The sequence below is a fragment of the Zerene cesonia genome, chromosome 19 (genome assembly GCF_012273895.1).
Source record: "Zerene cesonia ecotype Mississippi chromosome 19, Zerene_cesonia_1.1, whole genome shotgun sequence".
NCBI lineage: Eukaryota > Metazoa > Arthropoda > Insecta > Lepidoptera > Pieridae > Zerene > Zerene cesonia.
Window position 1 is genome coordinate 7,378,624 of NC_052120.1, and position 22,043 is coordinate 7,400,666.

A 22,043-nucleotide genomic window follows, 5' to 3' on the forward strand; every position below is an offset into this window, starting at 1 on the left:
GGCGCAGCTAGTATTGTATAAGCCCGAGAAACGTTTGACGAATGAAAGGCGGGTCACAGAGCATTGTGTGAGATGATTACGGGACCAATTGGATTTGCAATCGGCCGTCGAGCGCTTAATCTCTGATCTTATGTAATTCACCTCTAGTTATTGATTTGATGAACTGTTCTAGATATTATTGTATGGGAGGACAGTATCTGTCATACGCGTGGCCTACTCGTATAGAGCTAGCTTTCTATCTGACTGTAGATCTAAAGACTTCAATTGTAAAAATGATGTAACAAAACCCATAATTAAAAATATCTTTTACTAATATCATAATTGCGAAAGTAACTTTGTCTATCTGTCTGTCTGACTCTTCTTACGCTTTAAGGACATACGGTAGTTTATCTCAAAAGTCTAACAGGAACAAAAATATATAGGGAAAACCCAGGACTGTCCATATTTTCCTTTGGCTACGGGGACGAAGCCGCGGTTAGAGAGCTAATACATCATACAGTCTCGTAACTTCTAATAGTCGCAATTTTTATAGGTAACTCAAGTAACCAATAATTTATCGACCTTGCGAAACAATTCAAATTACGTTCACCATTAATAAAGCTTTTCCATTGGACCAGTTTTAAGAGATATATCAACAGGCGAAGGTTCAACCGAAATAAATTATCTAGAATTACTTTTATCTGTTATTGTTTATTTGAGACCATAAAATATTATGCCATTGTATCGTAACAATCAAATGGTTCGTATAGACAATGAATTTGACTTCCAACTTATATAATTGGGTAACGATTTGTTGATATAAATGATATGTTTACTGACGCATTGTATAACGTAGGTGTCGTAACAATGTTCGGATCGTGTCTGTCATTTGTTATGATAGTGATAGTTTGCTGATGTATAATTGGTTATTTAAATATTTATCTGATGTACTTATAAGTGCAGTAATATAGTAGTGGCGGCTCAGTCTAGAGTACCTCGGACTTAATCGAAATGTCGGGCGTTCGAAACCAGGCGAGCAGTTCGACGTCATATGACATATGCCAAGTCGCAATTGGCCGGCGTGGTGCATTATAGCCTGAATCCTCATATGCGGCCCGGGCCCCTGGAGTGGGATCAAGTATGGGCTGATGATGATGATGACTAATAAGTGCAACGGGTTAATATTCGAGGTTATATAATAAAATAAAAATATGTTTAATTTGCTTCTTAGTTAAATGAATGCAGCTTATTAAGCTTTTGATAATACACATTGCTCATTATTAACTTTAAAGTCTAGATTACTAGGTGCGAAAAACAAAACCAATGACACAAAGCAAATCATTTCAAAATGAATTATAGGATTTTCATTGTCAATGAGACAATGCAGAAATCCATAGATTGTAATCAGAAGTAGAGAATTGAAAACAAGTCAATGCATTCGAAATTATTTATCACTCGTAGTAAACATTTGTATTCAATCTCGGATCACGATAAATCTTTATCCGCTTCCTATTATATTATTCATTGGGTCACTGACACTTATATTTATTATATTTACTAGAACTAGTCCGTGGATTTGCCTACATGCAGATTTTTTATAAAAAGGAAAGGTTGCTGAAAAATAATTCACGGATCAGAGGTAATGCCAAAACATATAATACAACTATGTATACAATATAAGAAAAAGATTAAATATTATGAAATCTCCAATCTAAATAAAAACAACTACTCACAAATAACATTTATTAATATTGCCTCTTTTTGAATAATAAAGTCAGTTTATCGAAATCGTTCAATAAGATATGTTTGTAGCAGATCTATAAAATTTGCGAGATTATATAAGAGAAACAAAAAATAAATCCTATCTACATAAATTTCCCTCACGTATGTTCAAGCTTGATAATATTGCGAATTCACGAAAGTTAGTATATGAGAATAAATTTGTTAACATAATAACGAAATCTAATTCACCAAACATTAATAGAATTTGTACTTCGTAATTCGAATTTCCGAATTACCGAATGCCGTACTAGCTAAATCCATTATGGCCGCGAGCTAAAAGTGCAAACTAAAATTGCAAATATGGACGTATAATTCGCAATGATCTAACATTAATGCTTTCGTGCACCATTTGCTCCCTTTAACGAAATCCTTGCATTAGTTCGTGAAAACATCTGACTTAATTGAATAATATCGTTGATCGTGACAGCTCCTCGTTTTAGTGAAAGGAACACTGTTTTTATTATATGGTATGAGGTATCGAATTATAGTTACGGTCTGTGTGGTCCTTGAGTTTATCAGTTTCAATGTTTAGATTTGATGACAAATTTTGATAATATTTTGATTATATAATAGTTAATACACTCATAACTTATTTTGCCAATGTTAAATAAAGTTAGAGATATTTGTAAATTGTGTACATGTTAGTACATAAAAATAGTTTGATATATTTGATAGAAAAAAGTTTAAAAATTTTCATTAAATTATTAGAAAATGTGATCCAGCTCAACTATACAATGTTAACTAAAAAACGTTTTTAATAATATAGAAAAAATACTACTCAAATTAAATTACATAATTAAATAATATATATTGCTCAACTATATAACAGCCTTCTTTGCTTAGATATAAATAATAAGATTACATTAATCCCTCTTGAAAATGGCACACGATAATACATTATGTAACATCATCACGAAAAGACACGCCTTGCTTTTAAAATTAGCGCAAATATTTGCACGTATAAGGCACTGTTATATACATATTATTATCTGTTTAAAAGATCCTAAAGCGTTTGTGTACATGGATTAACGTCGCCATATTTTACAGCACTTAATATGAGGATCATTTATGCATACAGAAAACAACAAATTTTTCTCAATGCTGTTTCTTTAGCTGGCTTCGTTGGAATCGTTTTATAGATGAAGAATTACTGATTATATCATTATAAATCCAAATTCGTTGGATGGTAATGCTAACCGCTATACAAGAGGTACTCAGGTGTTGTCATAAACGTATGAATGTCTACAGGAAATCGGAAATCCTCTTCAATCCGATGTGGACACGTTTCGTTCATGCGCTATACCAATGCAATAATAATGCATTCGATTTATTGGTTTCTCAGTGAGAGTGAGTCATAACGCACATCGGTTTGATTTTGAAACAACGGCGCTTTCTACTTATTCAATAATTATAAGATAAATCATTAGATTTTATTTATATCGCCTGTACGATTTTAACAGACATGGAAGGGATAAACTATTGCATGAATGAATGTATGATCACTCTTTATTTGCAACAATACAAAAGGACACAATTACGAACGAAATGGCGGGCCCTATCGCTAAAATAGTGATCTCTTTTAAGCAACCTTTGGTTGAGAATTATAAGTGTATCGTTTTAAGAAGTGGTTAATAGTGCGCAATACCAGAATTATATTATACATACTTAAAATCATATAAATTTTTGTGTGTTTGTGTAAATACAAAATTGTTATTGTAATAAATCAATATATGAAATGATAAATAGGCGTAGGTAATATGAAAACATATCGTTTGTCACAGAAGGATAAGTAGGGATTCACTTTATGCTTAAGATTTTGTTTATTGGTTTGAATGCGCTAATCTTAAGAGCTGTTGGTTCGAATTTAATACATTTTTTTTTGTTTTGAATAGTCTATTTATTGATAAGGATATGATCTATCATCATATACGATGTGGATGATACTTTAGGGCATAGCTAGTACAGGATACAGCTATAAACATATACTATTTCTTAAGACAATAGATATCCCGTTGTAACTAATCCATACATGACGTATAATACATTTTTCAAACGCATTATCGTCGAGTAATATACGCTAGATTACCGGTTGCGAATAATAACGTATCGCTTCATCGTCAAGAGTTTTGCAACAGTCATTTCTTGCCACACTTAGCTGCCATTAGCGCTATGCTCATGACATGGCAATCAGGAGTGACTTTAAAGACTTTATCTAGATTTACCTAGAACTCTCTTCGTGGAAGTCTAGACATGTTTATTTAAAAAAAGATTTAATAATGAAAAACTAGTAATTGTACCAATTAAAAGTAAAATATGTCCAATTAAAAGTAAAATTGACGCATTATTTATAAAATGATTATTTATTTTATATTCGCATTATATTTATCGTTTTGTGAAATACATTTATATTTTATAATCATTTAATTTATTTACTAATATATGTTAGTCACTCATGAGTTTAAATATAATTTATATAACAGATCTATAAATATTTATAACAATTTTAATATCGTTTTTCATATCGTTAGAAGTGCAACATCCAGGATGAATAATTTAAATTTTATATGAACGGTAAGTCGTATAATTACTATGCGCATTGCATTACCTGTGTTTGATTCTGAGAATACAGTCTGTTATGGCATTAATATAGATTTTCAGTAGTATGGTGACAACATTGTTTTCTTTGTTTACGACTCAAAAATCATATATTTATTCCTAGACCAATACTTAATTCGAACATAAAAATCTATACAAATACTATAAATTCAAGTGCCTTTAAAACAATCTCTTTATATTTATTTATTAAAGTTATAAACAATTACTTTTAAATTTTAAGTTACATTCAGACTACTTTCCGGAACCGGGACACGGATTTCATAAACAAATAAACTATATTGAATGAACTCCCTTGACCATTGTACATAGTATCATTACATAATATTTTGTAACTCAACCACTTCGTCAGCTAGAAAACAACGGCACGTCAATCAGTTATGAAACTTTCACTAATACAGCCGCGTGGGTGGAACAGAATCTGGTAATAAACGTGGGTACGCATATATTCGACAATTTGTTGTACATTTTATAGACGGATGTTATACGATTTGTCGTACCTTCGAGACTGTCATGTTGTTTCATTTTGTAAGTGTTAAGCTGACAGAAACTACTCATTTGTACTCAAAGGTAATTTCCAGGTTCATTATTCAATCATTTCTATGTGTTAATACGATATGACTCCATATATAATAGACTACGTAAATAAAATTTAGCGTTGGATAACTTCTTAATGAAAAACGATATTCACAGTATATCTAATCTATTTTATACAGTCCTGGCACAAAGGTATGATTACAAACGCCCTCTAACTTATTTCTTAGTAACATCGTTACCAATAAAACTGATACGGAAGAGAAACGAAACCTGCCTTATAATTTAATAAAACATACCAACAAAAGCCAATCAATTTCCAATAAGATAAGCTGAACAAACAATAATATCCCTAAAACAGTCATTACGCGATATCTCGTACGATCTAAGATACCGAGCACCCAAGGCGTTATTATATTGATACCCCATTAACCTATACATTGTATAACCAACTGGTCAGGTTGGTCTGGAATGGATAGACCAGTTACGCGGAAGGACATTTTAGGCGACTCATGCTGTGATCAGTGACGAGCTTGCACAACACGAAGAAAAAGTTTTATCATTAATTGTGTCTACTTTTTACAGCGGGCGAAGGATGAAAGTAGTCTCTAATTGGATGAAGGTTTCTTCTGTTGAATTATAATAAAAACATATTATAATGCATGTATAATATTATGATATCGGTTGAGGCGTTTATGCGTGATGACCAAACCGACAGTGTTATTTTTCCATTTATTATATCAGTAGGGATGATATTATTAGTGTCATAAAGTATTCTAATGTAAAATTATGATCTACTATTCGTGACTGGGTCAAAGAAAACTTCTAGAAGTGTGTACAAACTGAATGTATGTAGAAACAAATTTCAAGATTAATTACTAGTTTTAGTTAGCACGTATTGACACACGCAGAGTTAGTCACGATCGTAGATAAACTAGAACAAAGTGCTCAAGAAAAGTGGCGAAGTAATCCGCAAATAGCATTAATAATAAGCTTATGTATGCTTTATCACTCCTTACTCGTGTTCGAGTGTAATTGTCGTAGATATAATGTGTAACGGTAACTCTATAAGGGGATTTCAAGATGCAATTTGAAATTATGTTAAATTCATACAAATATGTAAATACATCTACCGAGTATTAAGAGCGCTTTCCGTGTTTTGTTTTTTATTATTTTAATAAATGAGAGATTTGTCGTTGTACTGCATACGTAGAAAATTGTTGCAATGATTCAATGGTGCAGCAGTTGATAACCCCATATTAAGCTGTCAAATAAACGAACCGATTTCGATGCGGTTTTCTTTGTAAGCTAGTTTCGTTGCAGTGGTGTTTCGGTGAAGAAGGCGGCCACCACAAAGTGTCGGGATAAATATTGTTTCACAACTCCCACATTTGAATCAAATGAAATGCATAGACTAGTAAAATACAATTCACAATGAAAATTACAAATTTAAGATGGCCGACTACACGAGTCGGGGGTTTTACATTTTTATCCATTTTATTTTTAGTTTGCTACTCAATAGATTACATCCATGTGGAAACTCTTACGTACATTGTATTCCTAACAACACTAAAATTAAACAATTACTAGTTTAAATACACTAAACTCATCGGTCCAATCATGCTCCAATAGACAATCCATAAAAATTGCTCCAAATAAAAATTTCAAATTATCTCTTGAATTAATTCAACACACCAGAAACGTGGGTATATGCTTAAAGGTCCCCTTTAAGTGGTCTTAAAACCAGTGCCGTCAACCGCGAATCACGTCGCAGTCGATTTATTAGTTAACCCACTACGTTAATTGCCTGACCGCTCAGCTCTATCCTTTTTATTTTTGATATCTTCAAATAGCTACTTTGAAGACCATTTATTATCGCGGACGTAATTGTAGTAGCTAGAAGATTTATCGATAAGAAAAGGTCAAGAACGATGTAAGGATTGCATATTTTGCATATTATGGTATTTTCAACCTGCTCTATGAATATTTAGCATTGATGACGGCCCAAAAAGATTTCTTATTCGTAATAGGCTTCCAAGCTTTTTTATGTTGTGTCGAATATTCAGCCTATATTGAGTTCAATAGAAGTCTTACATGTTTCGTTAAATTAATTGGATTTTTTTCAATTAATTTGAAGTCCTATGACTGAAATGTAATATACAAATAATTATTAAAAGCGTAGGTTATAAATATTAAAAGCGTGGGTAAAGTGTGTTAAAGAAAATGATACTTTCATACGTCACGTGAATAAATTACTGAAAAATGTACATACGATATATTTTTTTTTTTACTTAAAATGTCAATAAATATATTGTTCAATTGAATATCTCTCATGAAATATCAATTTACTTAACAAACTCCAGTAACGGTACAATAAACACAAGTTTCTTTGAACAACCTTTAATAACAGATGCTTTTAAATTTTATGGAAGTTTCAAGTTGCGACGTTGTGAACGTGGTATTTTATAAAAAAGCTGATGAATTATTAAGATTTTTATTAATAAAATCACACAATTTAACGTAACAAAAGCGTTTTCTTAGACGCTAATAAGAGTAAACACTCAATTTTTCTCTTGAGTAATCTTGTAATTAGGGTTATAAGATCAATAGCTATATCGTTTCAATGTTTTATTTTTTTTAATTAGTGAATAATCGTATCGAAGCTTCTTTAATATCTCTTAACGTACGTTTACTCCTGTATTAACATTACTTTTAATAAAATGAGTATAACGTGTTTTCTTAACAGCATTCTTTGTTTGGTATAAAGTTTATATAAGTCGAGTTCGTTTATTGATACTGAGGAAAGACAAAATTTAATGATCACAATTTTTTATATTATTTAATAAAAAAATAAGGAAATAGTATGCATATGTTGTACTACATAAAGTAGTAAAGGCATAGTTGAAATAATAACTCTGTTTTCAAGATTATATTAAATATCAAACAATAAATGTAATCCATATGAAGGTGTGACTCGATATGGGATAACAAATATGTCTGTCTATTGACATAATTTATACGACCTGTGTATAGGTATTGGCAGTAATTGATAATAATAATTGATACGAACCAAATGTTATCTCTTGTAAGCCTATCCGTACTAATTCAACAACCTTTGATCACGTTTAGTCATATGTAGTACTTAATTATATCGTGCATTGAATTTGTTATTTGATAAGGAAATGAAAGTATGGTAATGCTCAATTGCCGCATTAGCCAGTGAGTTTGATTATTTCCCTAGAGATTATAGGTCCAATTCCCATATGCAAGAAAGTATATTAAAACAGACCGTTAAATTTTTTGTCTAGTTAAGCATGCATATACATTATGTTTATTTGTAAAACTTAAATAGTTTACCAAAAAAAAAAATTTCGCTACACAAATCCGGAAAGATTTGTTTCAATTACGTTTACAACATAAATTGAAACATTAATTGTGTATCATAAAACTTAATGATTCCTAAATTGTGTAATAATTTTATTTATTTATATACAAATAAATCAAACATCTAGTTTAACTCAAGTTGAAATAGCGGGTATTACGTTAAAATGATAAAAATCTTATTTTGAAGAAAAACGAACATTGCGCAGGAGTAACATATCAAATGTTCCTTTAATTTGTCTTTATTATAACCATTAAGAGTTTAAATATCGTAAAAAGTTAAACGCTTTTTAAATGTAAATTTTCTTACGTAGCTATGAGCCATTTATGTTGGTTTTAATACGCACTGATATAACATTAGCAGCTTTATTGTCGCAGCTTTATGGATAAATTAAATGGTTAACATTTACATGCGTAATTACAGAATATCAAGTGTAATTACTAATGTTATTTTGAAACTTTTAGTACTCGTATAACTTAATTGTGTGGATTGTTATGACAATAATTGAATCAATTGCAAGGTCTGTTATTTCCAAAGTTATTTATTATTTAGTTCTTAAACTCAAACTTCTCTTGAATACGTTCTTAAGTTCATATCAATTATGGAAATATAAATTTTTATATAAACGCCTTTCTTAAGCTTTGTTCAAAATTAATTTAGATCAAATAGCTATCACCGCAACTAGTTGCAGATGATTTGAGTTAAGTTGGTTGAATTTGAGTGAAATAAATCGTAATTGTACCAGGAAATGCAAAAAAATGTACAAAATTTGTTACATAAACGAATCGAAAATTTTATTACACATGATATATTTCGATGATTATAGAAAAAAAGATTTGTAAAAATCAATTACATTTTTGCATGCTCGCATGTTCTTTACCCATCTGCAAGAAATTGCAAAATTCATATAATTTTAGAAAGTCGTACATGTACGTATATGATATGAAATATGACTGCATGTGGGTTTATATTCGTCACCAAAAGGCGAATAAGCCCATGAACTCGTGAACTCATTTGATCAATCGTCCTATTCTCTTCCTACATGGAGCTCGATTCATACATTTCTCAAACATGCAAATGTCGCACGTTTGCGAGAACAATGTAATTTGTTTGTTATTTATCGCTCTCTTCGTCAAGATATATTTCAACGGGACATTTAAGTCGCGGTATATACGTGGGACGTGGGTGTGATATGACATCGTGCAAAATGCGTGCAAAACGGTTTTTCATGGATTTTAAGTGTGATATAACGTTTGAAACGGGTTGTCACGTTATCTCATAATGGTTAAGCGACATGATTGTTTGCTCGGACAAGTTTATTCGAATTCATCATTTGTAAGCTGTATAAATAACATTTATAATTCCTATTACACATCGTAAACATTCCAGCGTTGATTGAATCTGGTCCATGATTACAACTTATTGCTAAGCAATCGAGTGTGTGTAGTGTTAAATTGATTTTTAATATATGCTCTCGAAATCCTATAAATACAGTTATTTAATGCACAGCTCAATAATAGATTTAAACTCTGTGTGGGCTATGATATGTTACTGCGTCTTATACATTATATATTTCATAACAATTTACATATGCAATTATTTCACGATTCACGATCATACAGTTATCTGTATTTAATGAATATTGTATTATACAATAACAAACAAGATAATATCCTACCTGTTGGTTGCAACGTTTTCGCGCCAAAATCACTATCCCACCTCCTTTGTTTACTCCTCATTATTCAACAAGCGCTTCACTGTATCCGAGCACCTGAAAAAAAATTATAGCCATTCATTCATATGTGAAGAGAAATTCAATTATATCCAATTAGAAAAGTTCCCGTTTTCGTTAGTCTTCAATTAGTACGTGGCGGGGAATTAGAACGGCGGTCCTCATTAGGAGTGCAGACTGTGGTAAGAGGTAGATTTGAGATAACGCATTACGCATGCGCGCGCTATTGTTCGCGCCCAGATGCTTAGATAATGTGGTGAAAGCTCAGTAATATGCATTACTTTTGGATGTGTTGTCATTTGTCTCATAATTTATGGCATAAGTTCCAGACACTCGGCACATTGTGTTTGCCGCGGTGTGTATAACAGCTTCAATGGAAGATTTATAATTAATATTTTAGTAGCATGTGCTGTATATGGTTGGTTTTGGAATACTTCATTGAAGTAAATTATTGTTATTAAATGTGTTTTTGCACTGTACTATATATGAAACTATATTAAAAACTATCTATTGGATAGCTTTATATCTATCCTACCTTAATATCTATCTATAAATTAGATATTAAGGTAGGTCTTTGTAAAAATTGTCTTTGCATCTAAATAAAACGTAAACCAACAATTGTATCAAGAAATTCAGAGTAAAAATAATAAACCTACCAACATAATTTAGAACACCATAAATAAACACGATTAATATAAACATAATTTATTTCTACATTTAACAAGCAACCATTTCCTAACTGGAGTGTACTTGTGTTTTTGTTATATTAGTATTAATGTATATTTAATGTGGTGTTTTGGCTTGTCTGTGTAATTGTGATATAATGTTGGGCAAGCGCACGTGCCGCTCGAACGAATGCTAGCTGACGCCAACAATTTAGCACTAATATTCTAAATAGGCACTAGGTCTAGACGGTTAACAATGGAGACACAATTTATTATTTATCCAATGTAATGCGAGAATACTCCGACCTTTTATTTGGGTGATGACTAAATTGGACGATTCAGCTAATGACTTAAGCAGGAAACTGATAAGTGAAACAGATGGTACATGTACCTGGCATATACTCTTCACAGGACTACAAGCCACTATAAATGTAATCACCAATACAAAGAAATTTCTCTGTTGAAACTTTCCGTACCGTTGATAAATTATAAAGTATGTGATTTATCGATTCAAAAGCATTTCTAAAGGTAGTCTAGTTGTATGAATAAATATCTGAGTTTGTCCGGCAGGATTTTATATAAGCTACATAAAATACGGGTACAGAACTTTGCAGTACAGTGAAAAAGATATAAGATATTAAATAGAACTTCCTCTTAAGTATAAACCAGAAAAATTATTTTGTTCAAATTACAATTGAAGAAATAAAATTGTAGTTATACAATTTGTGAAATGTTTATCACAAAGAATTCACAAAGAAGATTAATTCTTCACAATAACCTTGCCACTTGGAAGCCACTGATATTCCTCCTTGAGTGCTTTGGATACCACACTATCAAGAATTCTAATAATTGAACAATAGTATAATCAATAAATCGGATATTAAATCTGTTAAAGTGTAGTGTTAAAAAGATAATGTAATGCATTGGACATTAATAATCCTTTTATTATAGACCTATGAGCCTGTCTTTAAACATTTGTTCAAATATTCAAAACAAATCCGAGCGTAGTAACTCCTAAAAAAGATAAATAATAATGAGTCGTTTAATAACAACAAACACAAGGCCGGATCCTCTGGGAACACGACATTACCTTCAATTTAGGCCTTTTATTGAATGACCCAATATTTGTTCGGAATAGGCATTCCTTTCAAGGGCCAAACGGATGTTTTATTTACTTAAAATTTATGCTCAAACGAAAGCTAACATAACGGTTAATAACAAAGCGTTTTATCAATACTGGTTCCGTCCTTCGGTAAGCGTATGTAATTTTTAAAGCCATGATTTATTCTTGGATTTCCAAAGAAAAAGATTTAAAACCATAACATTACTGGTTATACACACTATAAAATCTTAAGAAATAAAAAAAAAACAAAAATCAGCGTCATTGCTGCGTTTATCAAAACTAATAAAATGCATCGTTGTAATTATAAATGAATAATTAACCAAATTAATTTAGAGAGTGTATCAAGTTGTGTTGTGACATAAATTCAATTAAATATTAGTTTTGCGTTCTTGCAGTCAGAGGAAATTCCTATGGGAAGATTGACGTATTATGTGATTAAGACATTTCATCGTAGTTAAAACTAGCCTATATCACTCTCTAGACTTCTAATAAATATACAAAATATCTCTGTTGCAAAATATGAAAGAACGACGAACAAAAAAAAACACTTACATTTATTGTTTTAGTAAGGATATATAAAATAAACAAATTTCACACAATTAAATTTTTCACAATTTTTTTGTGTTAATATTGAGATTTGATCGTATGGTGTGTCAAATCCTAGCGTAATTTATATATTATGCACATAAGCGAATCGTAACTACAAAAAAAATTATAATGCAACAATGATGATCTTGATCTCAAAAAGGTAACTAAATGTATACATATGTATAATATGTATGGTTCTTGCATTACAATAATTGATCGCATTGGAAATAAATAATATGTAATATTCTTAAGAACTGTAATCGTAGACACACTAGACTGCCCATTTATAAACGTTTACCAAAATATTGCAACTTCGTCTCAAACTATCGAAATCGTCCAATTCTGAACTTGTAACAATAGCGCAAGAGTCCAGTAGCAAATTTACGTGCTACCCATTTTGCAAGAGACCAGTTTTTGCTGATGAAGATAGGGAAAGCGTGCTTTTCGCAACCGAGTCATAGTAATTAACTCACTATCTACGCAACCATTGTGTGTAACCTTAATAGTAGCGGACACCTTTTATAACAATCTGAAGCTCAATTTGTTGATAAACCAGTTTGTTAATTCCGATAACTATTTAAGTGACACCGGCTATGAATAAATTGGTTATCGTGTTGTGCCTTTATAATATCAAATGTAGTTTAGAGTTTGGTAGGGTTTCGTGTTTTACCCGGATCAATTTCGCGGTAATTAAGTGTTTATATTTAAGTTTCTAAACATCTCGTTAAATAACTTAGGCTAATTAGTTAACAAATAGCAAAGTTATATTTTAAATATAAAGTTATCAAGTGTTGGGGACGGTGTGGTATAATTTGCAGAGAAATAAATGAATTATTATGTTTATTCATACTGTAAGCGGATACAGTGCAGGAGGTATGTTAATAAATACATAGATAAAATATTATGTGACAAACATGTAGACATAAATTCCTCAAGACTAGAAACATTCCTGATCGAAATAACAAATAAAGTGTTAATATTTTATACTATTTTTATACGACTTATGCATAAAGCCTTGACAAGGCTGTCTATTTGTAAACGACGTTCGTGACGCGACAAACTGGCGCGGATACATATTTGAATTGCATACCTTTACAACTTATTTACAGATTCTGAATTGTTTTTATTCATACGTGATTTATCTATGACAGGATATACAATTTATTGCCACCGTTTACATTGTTATAATATTACATTTTCGATCGAAATGGCTATGAATTTAAAACGTGTTTAATACCTAAATTGTGTTGGACATTCAAATACCAAAAGTAATGCAGTTAAACGTCGCATTTGAACCGGATGTAAAATGTCAAAATACTAGCACTGATTTCGTGTCAACGATAAAAATTAACTTGAACCTGTCAACGAATATCAAGACGAAAAATCTTAATATGTGTCTTAACGAGACTGGTTTGTGGGCTGTTTCAAATTCAAATACGAAGCAAATACAAATGTTTGAGAAATGATGAATTCAATGAAATAGAGCGGATATGTCGCGTCCTTGCGGACAAATAATGCGAGGCTTATGAATGAAGGACCTCCTCAATGATACGTATTCATGGTCGTTGACTGAGGCATGGTTCTGGAGCCGGGTGAAAATAAATCAGACGCATAAAACGAAACTAATCGACGAACGCGCGATTGCGCTAGTGCATTTCTAGAAACATTTTTTTATAAGATTTGATGAGAGAGAGAAAGCGAGAGAGTTAGTGCGGTTATGGACGAGCGCGCAGTATATTAAGATTATTTAATTTATCGGAACATTATTTACATCACCACTGCTTGAAACAGTGAAGAAAAACATTGTGAAGAAACCGGTACGTCGAAGAATTAAACCGACATGTGATATCTGCAAACTCACAATGTCTATTATATATATATATATATATTTTACTTCTATAATTATATAAATAAACCACTTAACCTATATAACTGTAAAAAGATTCTTCAATATACATTGGACATTAGCACATTTACTTTATTGGATAAACTTTAATAAAAAGAACTGGAAGCAGAACATTGAAACACCTTTAACGTTACATATTAATATGTAATGTGGTAATAAATATTCCATAGAGCGTCTTATTTAAAGCCCTCATAATAAATAATGTTTACTAAACGTACAAGAATAGCCCTTTTTAGGAATTATGTAATAATGAATTCTACACAAATTGAAGAAATATCTATCAAAATATTTGTTCAAATTCCTATCAATCCAATTTCATTACCTTCTGTTAAATTAAACGCCGCATTCACGTCTATGCACGTACTTTAAAAATCAACACACATTCAATTTTAACTTCAAAGAAATCCATGCGCCGGTAGCGGTCAAACATCAAAGCACCGTTTCTAGGCACCAATAAATTCTACTAATAAAAGAATGCTTTGTTTCAGAATGGGAACGTAGAAATACTTAGTGATTCTATCTATTCTAATGAACTTTTGCGTCAATAAAACTTTTGGATTAATAACGGATACATAGGTAGGGTAGGTATTTTAACATAAATTGATTTATTTCATTATAAATCGTAATCTTCTTAGGATGCCTGTGTCCCTGTTGAACATATGTGGGTTGATGATGATGACAAAACATGTAATGAATGTAGATTATAAAACATATTAAATTTTTGCTTTCAACTTCACTTCTTCAGAATGCTGTTATGTTTTTAAGTCTTATCATTGGACATCTCAATCAATAAAGATATATTATACTGTATCGTCCAAAGTGTCAAAATATATTATTTTAAAATCAAATAATTCATTACAGTGGAGGACAAAACTTACGTTATACACAACCTTTTTAAAGCGATTTCATTTGATGCAAGCATCATACATCGTTATCTTAGTTTCTTGATTCGAATAAATATTTTAATCAGAATATATCATGTTCTCTCAACAAGTGTTGAGTGTAAGTACATAAAGTCGACGTCTCTTCAAGGCAAGGCTTTATTATAAGTCCATGTTACGATCGAGTGCGCAGATCAACATTCATTTATGACCTTTCCATATTCTCGATTATGTGGGTGGGATTCACGTGTGCTTTTAATAGACTGATTTCTCTTTTACATGTACTTTTATAGAACTCAAGAATCAAGATACATCTCAACCTAATTGCTTTAGTTGATAGTTGCTAGTAATTAAATTACGATCGTTTGATTTATTTTTAATTAAGCCTGGGTAAGTATTTTTCGGAATGTGCAACTGACATCTTGTAATACCTATTTCCTGCCTAGTTCCTGTTATTCACATCTAACTACTACATAATAATATAGTAAAGAGGAATTTTTTTTTGTTTGTTTGTACCCTACAGGCTCCGAAACTACTGGTCTGATATTGAAATTTCTTTCACCAAAAGAAAGCTACACAATTCCCGAGTTCTATGGGATACTTTTTAACCCGGAAATGTACCACGGGCGAAGCCGGAACGAACAGCTAGTAATTGTATATAGTGAATTAATTTAAATTAGCGATTTGACGAGTTTTGAACTTCGCATCTTAATTTGACACTGGCAGAATTCTGACTAGATAGCTTTTAACTAAGAAGGAGAAAATTGAATTCTATTGACCATTTGATGTATTTTAATTTATTTACTGTTTGAAAATCTGTAGTCATTTCATATTGGAATGGTTATAGAATCCAGATTGAAATGAAAGCTACGTATATCTAGAACGAAAAGTAGGTTTCCCTATAATATCTATTCAAATGCTTTAGAGTGATCTTATCTATTCAGAAATTCATTCAATAGTTTTGATCTTATCGTATCTAATAATATGTTTTGATATCCTATTGTTAACATTTTATTTGAAAACCTTAGTACTTGGGTTTTAGCTATATTTGAATTTATTTAACATATTAAATATGTGTTTTACAGTAAAAATAACATGCATTTATCAGTTCTATATTTCAATTGTTCAAATCTCCAATGTTCAAATTTTAAGGAAGTTATTTTGAAAAAAAGTAATATTTATGTTTGTCAGTTACATAACCTCTGTATGAACAAGATGTTTAAAACCCATCACGTGACACTCTTCCCACGGCGAGTTTGTTTGTTTAAGCTGAGGCTGGACTACAACTTCAGTTATCTGATTCCAATAGTCTAAATACATAATTAAGAAACTTTGTATGTATGAAGCCCTCTTATTATTTATTATACAAAGTTATTGAAATATTGTTTTATTTAGTCTGTCTTATGAAAAGAATTTCATCAAATGTAAAAGACTCAGATTACTGATTTATCAAATTTTGTTTACAATTCACTAATAACAAATATAATTCGATGTTGACATTATCGGGATGTATAAAATTATAAAACCATACGATCTTTGCAAATGAAATACTTAAAATGTATGCAATAATTAAATGTATGCATGTGTTAATCATATAATTCATATGGTTACCGTACTCGAATAATTATTACTTATTTTAAAATATTCCTAGCATATAGATTTTAAATTATATTCGCTGTCAATATCCCTGCTGCGTTGAAAGCTTATCATTTCAACTGATTTATGATAAAATGATTTCATTACATGTAACCATAGTAGCTTAAGAAAGGCGTGGGTACAAAATATAGACATTAAACTTAGCATTGCTTAGAGCTTACTAATATTAAAGCCAAATTAATGTTATAATAACAAAGACGTAGTACGTTTTCTCTTTAATATCGTGGGCATGGCTATCTTGTGTGGCGTAATTTAGTGTTTTAAATAGTAAATACGAAGAAAATAATATTATACTTTTGATGGCTTAATTATTAGAACTAAAAAACTATCATGAGTTATCCTCATCCGTAGTAAAATTTGAAAGTCCGAGATGCGGGTATGGTTTTAGTATAAAATTACACATCCAATTACAGTGCGATAACATCTTATGTAGCTTTTGAGATAACACTGACGTAAATCACACGGAGATGCAATCGTTCACGTAGAAAGTGTTCAAATGTAATTCATTGTGCTGCAATAAAAAGGTTCCATGTATGGAAAACAACGCAATACCAGTGATATGACAGTCCTTTAAAGTCGCTAAGATACTTATGAAATGCGTGGACGGAGCGATTCATTTCTTTTCTCATGGAAGCATTAAGATATTGATGCGACTAAATTGCCAACCACGTTCTCAACGTGTTTTGTATGAGACGCGCATTTTTCTCTTCGTCTTGGTTACTTCCGTAACGTGCCGGCGCTTTAATATCTGCTGTAATATATGAAATGTTCTAAATGGTGCGCGGAACAATAAATACAAGCTTTTTATGGATTAAATGGAATAGTCCTATTTTGAATAATGCCCTTGCATACGATATTTTAGATTTTGTTCGTTATGTTGGACTCCGATTTCAATAAAAAATGTCTATACTATAAGTATGATACAGATCCATCTATCTGTCCATCTTCATTCTTCTGATGAAAGTAATAAGCTAATTCTTTCATAATTATTTTACTATTCAGCGGAAAAATGGAATTTTCATTTAAAAACTGTGTGCGAATTATATTCAGTGGAATATTCAGGAGTGCCTGCAAATTCAAATACGCGCAAACTAAAATAAACATTTAATTTTTAAAAACGTAGCAAGAAAATTCTGTAAAAGTAGTTATTAGAAGGAAACTGTTCAGCGCAAAATATTTAATTCATAACGGCCCTTTGTACTTACGCAAGAGAGAAAACAGGCGATTTTTCCTGCCTGACCTTTTCAAGCGGCCGCCGGCAATGCACTAGTTTATAATAGGTGTAGAAAGCAACCGGAACAACCTTTCGATTGACCTTTAGCTAATAAATAATTCTGAAACGTGAACCTTGTGTGCGAAATTCCCATTTGTGTCACAAAATTGTAACACTTATCACAAACGCGACAGAAGCCTCTACGATGCTTTGAATAAAGCATAAAATTGTACTACGCGACGTGTGCTGTATCGGACGGGTGCTTAGCAAGTTAATTGATGCGAGAAACGATGATAGTACTAAAACGTCTCGTGTATACTGAGTCTTACTCTTGAAGAATATCTGTGAGTAGGCGTGAGCATCGGTCACGTATTGGCCTGAGTTATAACCCGGGAATGAAATAAATCTAGCTTTACATTAGACTGCTGCTTTGTTGGACTGAACATATAGACCGCCCACGCACAACATACGTAACTCGCTGCCATTACTCAGAATCGTCAATTTTATAAGAACGGCGTAATGTACACTCCACTTATTTTATTTCGCTTCAATGAACATAAAGATTTTACTTTCACTGGCTTTTGATTGAACGTTTTAGTAAAATTACTCTCGGTGATTATATAATTGTACGTAATTTCGTATTGTTAAGTATCCACATAAAATATCATTAAAGCTAGGACGACTAATGGTTCTCTAAAAATGACAAAATTATAAATAAATCACATAACATAACGAATTATGTATATATTCCAATAATTATATAAAAATTAAAAAAGGAAGCTTTTATATCCATAAAAATAAGATATATCAGTATAAAGTATTTGATGTTTTTTAGAGTGCAGCAAAGCCGCTAAATAGCTTTTAATGTATTCTATTCGTCATTCTCTAATTAGGATGAGAACATAAAACCATATGAATGCGTTCTTCACTACTATCTCACAGATGTAACTTCACGCGTATTCTACGATTCGACACACTTCAAGCTATTGTTAATACTCATTGATTTGTACGCTCTTCCTTACCTATTTTCACACATTCAATGCCGAGATTAAGTAATAATCAATTTAAACATTAGTAAAATGTGTGTCAATTACGACCTAAAGATGATCGTGAGATAATCAAAATAATTTAGGAAATATAAATCTCGCATAATATTAAATCGTCATGTCAATCACTTTATTGTCATTGAAATAAATATATCTATATATTCATTGATGGATTGTAACGTATTATAGATTTTAAGTCGGTTCATTCTATGGATGATGGATCATACTCGTACATTTTATCAAAGTAACATCAGAATATTATTCTTATTTTTAGCTTAAACAAAAACCGTGGTATATGCAGTGGTATTAAAAAGTCGTAAAATATCTTTCAACTTAAGCATGCAAAGGAATTCCGGACGCAGCGGATGAATGGAATAATTGTTAAAGATAAAAAATATATGCAAAACCAGTTTTGCTGGATAACTCAAGAGTAGAGAAACAGAAAACATTGGCAACGAAAAACGTAATTTTCGACCACGAAAGACTCGATAATATTGAAATAAAAAGTCACATAACAAGGACGTGTTAACATATATTTTAAAGGATTTCGAAGCTTCTGCTTACCGTATTAACTTTTTGTGCCTTACATAACAAGCGCAGAGTCATAATAATGATGAATTTTATCGACTCTTGTAAATAAACTACGAAAGGGCCAGAGACTATAAAAATCAAGCGTCAAGATATCTTTGATTTAAAAGTCTACGTAGTGATATTAATCACCTGTTAATATGCTCATTTTTTGTTAGAGACACGTGAAACTGTGAAGTTTTGATCAGATATCCGATATAACCCTACCCAATAGTATAGAACTCTTTATGGCTGGTCCTCAGAGCTATTAAATGGCATACCAATACCATCGCTCGTAAAAACGTGTGACGAGACGGCCGCCTGGTTTCAAGTTTACGAGGCCTTTTGACCACATGCTATCTACTTATCTTTATTGTATGTTTGTTGAGCAAAAGATCAAGTTTACTGAGTTCAATTTTAAATGTAGTATCGGTTATTTAGAAATTGAACTAATACTCATTACTCTATAGTGCTTATTTTGTATGTGTTGTTCTAGCTGTTATTTAAAGAAATAAAATCAAACCATATTTTACAACTACTTAATATCAAATACTACCTACATACTTATAATTTATTTATTTTTGTACTTAACAGATATCGTCAAAATACTTTACCGCTTTCAAACTACTTTCTGTGGATAAAGTGCTACCTCGATTCGCTTCTAATTACAAAGCCTCGATTAAAAGTTAACTCAAGCTAAAGTTACGTGTTAATTAAGTTACTGAAACAATACAGGCACTAGCGCAAATAATTAATTAAACAAAGCTCGACTCGATTTTAAGGATAACAGCCGAAGGTGCGTTTACAAGACTGCAACGAGTTGCATTTCTGAACAATCGAGAAATCTTTTTCTTGGTCTAATTTACCCTTCGTCCAGCCAAGTTGACCTTTTTTGATTAGTATCTAACCTTAAAAGACCTTTACTGGTTTAGATAGAGTTGGACACGCAACTTATTTTTAAATTAATTCTACATTTAAATCCTTTTTAATATTCAATTTATAAATATAGTATCGTCTTAAATGTTCCATTACAAAAAGCTTTAATAAAATTCTAGACTGACACGTTTTCAAGGATCCACACCTTCGTCAGATCCAGACAAAATTGCAAATGTGTAACGAATCCGCACAAAAATAAAAGATATTTATGACTCACAATACAGCAAGAACGTTGAGGGTATGTTATTATTCATTCTGTAAGCGGTGGGCGAGATTTGTAAACTTGTCCGATTATATTTTTGATATCAAGCCTGCTGATACTTTTATTGCACTAACCACTATTTTGATTATGACTTTTTAACTGAGAAATTAAATCTGAAAGAGCTCGATGAAGTTATTCGATTTCCAATAGAATTTTTGACTTCAATAAAATTTTGATCTCATTATTAATATCGATTAAGCGAAAAACATGTTATTAATCACATAATATATACAAAGGCACAAACCGCCTACAAAGTTTTGCCTGTCTTAAAGTCGTGGTTTTTGCTTCAAGTGATAATGGAACGTTAACAGACCGACAGAAGAGACATCACGATAAGACAACACGATGGTGACATTTTTCTTCAATACGAGAAAATCGTCAGCCAGTATCAATTTATATTTTAAGACAAAATCAAGCGTACTATTAAAAAGCCACACATGTGTGGGCTCCATTCATTCATAAAGGTCAAAAGTAGCGTGAAGTTTTGACAGACATTTGACATATGATACGGTTAACCACACTGGAAGCGCGATCATTAATCAATAGATAATTATTCTAGTAATAAAATAGATGTAAGCCTGCGATCAGGAAAATTGGAAAGATAATCAATCTCAGTGCGTATGGGATATAAATCTATTCATGTTTCATTGTAGGCATTGTTCGCTTTCGATACGGACATAACTGTAATATCATATTTTGAAAAGAATATATTGTGAATGAATGTTTTAGTTTTGTATCTTCTAGTCATATTTATAAGGTCTTTTATTCAAAGTAAAAATAGAGAATAACAAATCTCTTTTACTTTACCAGCCAGTAAGATTTTTCATAATACCTATTTGACTCTCCAACATCAAACATTTTATAAAACATAAAGAAATTACAAAATATTGCCATATGTGATAATGAATAATATGAAACATTAAGTAATAACATTCAGTAATAACTGAACCCATACAATTTCCCTCTTTAGAAGCAAGATTCACACCCAAACCTCTAAAGAAGTTAGCCCACAAACGTTTGCTTGCTCCATCCCGACAATCACGACCAAACTATTTATTGTAAACAATTACACAATCAATAAAATCATTAATACCTTAAAAGGATAAAATGGGCTTAACACCTGTCCACTTATCCTTATTGATTGCGCTCGTCAGACTGACCTGGTTTACTATTTAAGT

The 22,043-nt window shown here is 31.4% G+C and overlaps 1 protein-coding gene across 2 annotated transcripts in view; it reads right to left on the minus strand.

Moving 5' to 3' along the window:
* LOC119834201 (cadherin-86C) overlaps positions 1-22,043 on the minus strand; it is an 81,909-nt gene that overhangs the window by 47,971 nt on the left and 11,895 nt on the right. For both annotated transcript variants that reach the window (XM_038358525.1, XM_038358526.1), the window contains exon 2: positions 9,969-10,061. The gene's annotated coding sequence lies outside the window, so the exon portion shown is untranslated. The remainder of the gene's footprint in view (positions 1-9,968; positions 10,062-22,043) is intronic.